This window comes from Gastrolobium bilobum, unplaced genomic scaffold, assembly GCF_033153095.1.
Source record: "Gastrolobium bilobum isolate Gb01-03AN ecotype WA unplaced genomic scaffold, APGP_CSIRO_Gbil_v1 utg48796, whole genome shotgun sequence".
Classification (NCBI taxonomy): domain Eukaryota; kingdom Viridiplantae; phylum Streptophyta; class Magnoliopsida; order Fabales; family Fabaceae; genus Gastrolobium; species Gastrolobium bilobum.
The window spans coordinates 244,343-250,342 of record NW_026896941.1 but is presented as its reverse complement, the minus strand read 5'-3'; positions in this window follow the sequence as shown (position 1 = coordinate 250,342).

Here is a 6,000-nt window from a genome sequence, read left to right as displayed (position 1 = left end):
ATACATCTTCAATATCCACATATGGTTGATGTTTTTTGCTCTTGATTAATACTATGCTCTTTTTGTTGTTGCCACTTTGTAATCATCAAAACATACATTGTATCAACAAAATTACCTTATATAAGAAATCCCATAAAAATTTTAAGCAGAAAAACATGCGGATACCTCTAAAAGAATCCCATAAAAAAATAAGTTATAGAAATTTTTATCGTACAAAATTTACCATACAAAATTTACCATGATAATTAACATAAAAATTAAAGACATCACATATTAATATAATAAACTTGCAAAAATAAAAAATAATAATAATTAAATAAATACATGTACGATATTTATCTAATATATGACACTATTCATATATGCTGTAATTATAAAATTGTAATATGAAAAATTAGAACAAATATACATAATATATAATTACAATATGTAAAATATAATTTGCAGAAAAATAAATTAATGAAATATAAATTACTAAATTATAAATTTACAAATATATTTATGTATATAATTATAGGGGGAAGTGTGTGTCAATCTAAATGACACACACAATGTTATTTTAAGTTAAACACTGTGTTTCACAATGAAAACTTCTCACCAGCTGTGTGTGCGTCCTCCACTCTTCCCGCGTTCTATATTCTTCCCTAGTCCACACGTAAGTTATTCATCACCTTTTCCCACCATTCTCATCTCCATTCTAATTTTTATTTTTCTTCAAGTTCCTTTTCACCAAAACACCTGATTCAGATTCATCAAGAAAAGACATCAAGCATAGCAAAGGAAATACAAAAATGGAAGAAAAAAAACTAGAGCCAACATAAAAAGGTGATGCCAAAATCCCATTTTGTGAAAACACTACTGTTACATTTTTTTTTGAACTTGATTCACATTATACCTACAGGTGTTGTGCTTCTCAAAGTTTCATTTTTTCTAATTTTTATTTTTTTATTTTAGACCTTTGAATTCTTGCAGGTTTGATTTTTATACCTAATGGAGGAAATGTCAGCTGCTAAAAATACTGAGGTGTTTGAATTCTTGCAGGTTTGATTTTTATCCCTGTATTGAAGTTAAGTTTATGCAATACAATTTTCTTATGTTGGATTTTCTCCCATTTCTGCTATACTAAGATATTTTGATGGGTTTATAGTTTACAACTTTGGCAAGAGTTTGTTTTTTTATTTTTAGCTTTTCATAAACCATTTGACAGCATGCTTAATTTGGTATGAGTGTGTTTGTTTCTCTCTTTATTTTTGTTAAAGGTTTAAGCTGAAGTGACTGGACTTTGTCAACTATATACATCTGTTAAACCATAACATGGTAGCCACAAAAACAAGATAATGCACATGAAGCTTTTCAAAGACCCTTTGACAGCATGCTTATGATTTTTTTTTCGTATAATTGTTTTTGTCAATGAACATTTGACAGCATGCATACGTTTTTTTTTAATATTATAAAAAAATCAGTGAGAAACTAATTTTATTTGAATGTCAATCTTGTTGTAACATGGAGTTCAAGGAAATTCTTTTCTTTCTAAATGTCAAGTTAATTTCAATTGAAGGTGTGAATTTTTTTTGGTTCTTGTCAATATAGGTTGCGAACAGCTATTGAGGACTTTGACATGAGTTCGTTATAATGGATCAGTCCCAAATAACAGCTATTGAGGACATTAACATGAGTGAGAGCTCAATTTTTTATGATGACAATGTTGATTTAGAGAAAGACAATGTTGAGTTTGTTGATTTGGAGAAAGACAATGTTGAGTTTGTTGACAATGATCAATGTGAAATTATGGAAGACGAATATAGGGATCATGTGCAAGATAATTCATATGAAATTGTAGGAGATGATAACAATGAATTCAGTGAGACTAATTTTTTATGTAGGGTGTTTGGAACCTCATGAGAAGCTTATGATTTTTATAATGATTATGTAAAAGGTAAGGGGTTCGGAATACGTAAGCAGTTCTTTAACAAGAGTGCAAAAATACAAGAAATATATAGGTGGAGATATGTGTGTTCAAAAGAAGGAGTCAAGAGAATAAATGATAAAACAGTTCAAAGGCGAATGGATACAAGGATAAATTGTTTAGCGATGTTACAGATAAAGTTGGTGGATGGAGGATGGAAAGTAGAGAAGTTCAATGATACACACAATCACCCATTAATTAACACTCCATCAAAGGTGAAGAAGTTTCCTTCTCAGAATGAAATATGACGCTCAAAAGTTGCTAAATCTCTTGTTTCTATGCTTTATGAGGAGGGTTTAACTTCTTCAAAGATCTCAAAGGTGGTGAACGCTATGGACAAAGAAGTTAACATTACTCCAGCTCAAATTACTAGTATTATATCAGTTCTGCGAAGGAATAATGTGGGGCGAGAATGTCGAGGCATCATCAAGCACTTTCAAAGGAAGTCTACTCTTGATGGATCTTTTTATTTTAATATGCATTTAGCGAAAGATGGAAAATTAAGAAGTGTATTTTGGGCGGATGGTAAGTCGAGAGCTGCATATGCTCAATTTGGTGATCTCCTTGTGTTTGATGTGACTTATAAAACAAATAAGTTCAAGTTTCCTTTCGCCCCTTTTGTTGGGGTTAATCATCATGGGCAATCAATTTTATTTGCTGCCGCTTTGTTAGAAGATGAAACAGAGGCAATATATACTTGGTTGTTTGAACAGTTTCAGACATGTATGTTTGACAAGTCTCCTTTTGCTATTATCACTGATCAAGACAAAGCTATTGGAAAAGCAATTGCCAAGATATTTCCCACAACACAACATCGTTTCTGTGCATAGCACATGAAAAAACATGTTATGGAATATACTCAAGCACTATGCGCACAATTTAAGGAGAGTTTTGATGTTGACTTTCGTGCGTGGTATAAAAGTCCAAGCATTGATGAGTTTGAAGACAAATGGGAATCATTGAGGACTAAATATGATATCAAATAGGTACTTGGTTGTCTAACATGTATGCTTCACGTCATCATTGGGCAAAGACATATTTGAAAGATACTTTTTGGGCCGGAATGACCACAAGTGGCCGAAGTGAGATAATAAGGTTTAGACTTTCATAAAATTGACATCCCAGCTTAGACTTTCATAAAATTGACATCCCAGCTTAGACTATTATAAGGTTTACAATAAGCATACACATTCACAGTGCTCTACACCAAAAAAAAAGAAGATAGTGCTAAGATGCATGCATCACAAAGGACAGAAGTCACAGAACTAAACCAAACAACTATTTTCGAGTCACAGGTTCAGAAACTCCTAACATAGACTCGTTAATTTTCATACCAAACAAACAGCATAGTAAATTGCAAATTTGAAACAAACCTATATCAAATGGATTAAAAAAATACATTTAATTAAAATACTATATTTAGTATCTAAGTATAGTCTTATCATCCCACTAAGTGTATAATATATATCATGACATATCAATCAGTATTATGCAGGCAGCAAATGACAAAATACATTATTTTGATAATCAGAACATGCTAGTAAAACTTTTCCTTAATGGCACAAATTTAGAAATTACAATTTAGAGATTGTATCATTCTGTAATTGCACCACTCAAATATAACTATTGCATCTAGAGTAAATAGATTCCTTCATAAGATCAAAATGTATACCTCTAGGATATTGTGCAGAGCAATGGCCAACGCTAAGTTAAGGCCAACACAGAGTCCCTATTAAAAAAAAACATGTCACAAATATCAAATCAAAGTGGCATTAACAAGCATATCAGTGTAAATATAAGTACTCCTTCAACAATTAATGACAAAAGTGTTAGATCCATATGCATATCAATAAGTTCTTGGGTACCTTCATGGATCCAAGGAATACTGTCATTCCTTCTAGAAAATTGTGTAAACTTATACCTAGGAAAAGAACAAAAAAGAAAAAAGAAATAAATAAAATTAAAGAAACAGTGAACAAAAGGAAAAATAGAAAATGACAATTGAAGTTCTTAATCTCGTTCAAGCCTTTGATTACCCAAAAGATTAGAGTGGAGGACATATTCAGCGCACACAGCAGGTGAGAAGGAACTTGAAGAAAAACAGAGATTAGAATGGAGATGAGAATGGTGGGGAAAGGTGATTTGAGTGAGAAAGGAGAATGAATAACTTACATGTGGATTAGGGAAGAATAGAGAACGCGAGAAGAGTGGAGGACACACACAAAGCTGGTGAGAAATTTTCATTGTGAAACGCAGCGTTTAACTTAAAATGACATAGTGTGTGTCATTTAGATTGACACGCACTTTATCCATAATTATAAAGTACTAAAATATAAAGTGCAAAAATGTAAATTGCTGAAGAAAAATTGCAAAAATATAAATTGTTGTAAAATAAATTGTCAAAATATAAAGTACAAAAATATAAATTGCTGAAATAAATAAAATAAAATGAAACGCGGTATCCCATCCGGACCGGTCAGGGGAAAAAGAGAAAAAGTAAAATTTGAATAACAAATAACACTTCCATAAAGTTTATATTTTAGAAGAAAGGAAGAAGTTATCCCCACCCTTAGTATTTACTTTTACTTTCTTTACTATCAAGTTTTCTCACTCTAAAATTCCTTTATTTTCTCTCTCCCTCTTTCGTAGTAGTGTTCTCTCTAAATTCTCCAAGACTCTTCACTCATTGATTCTTTAAAGTTTCAAGAAATGACTAATGGTTTGTGAAGTCTCTATTTATAGGAAAAATATAGCAACGCCAGTGGTAAAATTAATACGGTAATAGTAAAATTTTATTTAAATAATAGTCATAAAGGAAAATATTCCACTGTGAATGTCTTGGAATTTTTTTTTTGTTAATTTATTATTGATTTATATATTTTTGGAGTGTAGTTTATGATAATTTATGATTCATTTATATATTTTTGGAGTATTGTTTTTAATAATTTATAATCGATTTGTATATTTTTTGAATGTTGTTTATAAAAATTTTGTGATTGAATTATATATTTTGGAGTGTTGTTTATAATATTTTTGTGATTGATTTATATTATTTTTATTATTTATATTGTTATTATTTATATTTTTAAAGGTTTTACAATATACTAGTTGAAGAAAATAAAATATCAGTAATCAATTATGCCAAAAGTCTTCCAAATATTTATACCAACACTCTATTTATAAACTCAACATAATTAGACATCATAATAAAAGAACTATAAGATAATCCAAAATAAGACGAAATTTCTAAATAAAATAATAATAACAAATAATACCAAAGCCCTATAATTAATTTTAACAATCTAAAACCAAATATTAGATATAGATAAGAGGCAACATATGTCACGTGAATTTAACTTTTTGCACGCGAGGTGCATTTATATGTGCAAAACAATTCCATTTTGGTAATTTATTTTAATTTTAATTTAAAAAAATTATCTTATAAACTATTATTTAGAGAAAAATGTGAGATAAGTCAAAACTCAAGGGGGTGTATTGAATTAGAATTTTAAAAGACTATTTTAAGATTAAAATATCTTATAGATTTTAACATACTATTTAGAATTGGAGGGACTTTAAAGACTTTTTTAAAAGATTTTTTTATATTCATAAGATTGGATTTTAAAGGATTTTAATAGAATTTATAAAATTTGAAAGAAGAATATGGATTTATAAGATTTTAAAAATCATATGAATTTTTAACAAACAATCAAAATTATAAGATCAATAAAAAAATAACAAAGAGCTTACCGAAAAAAACAAAGAAATGCAATGATATTAATAAAAAAAATAAAACCTGATATAATTTTCTCAATTAGTAAAACATAATATAATTTTTAACAAACATTCAAAATTACTAAGCAATAGCTCTCCATATATCTAGAGCTATACTAGTCCTCCACGTATTAGCATTTTATCGTTCCTACTCTTGGATTTGACCAATGAGTTGAGAACTATCTTCTTCATTTGATTATAAGACCCAAGTTTTTTTATTAAAATAATTCTAAATTTGCATATAGAACCTAAAGTTCATG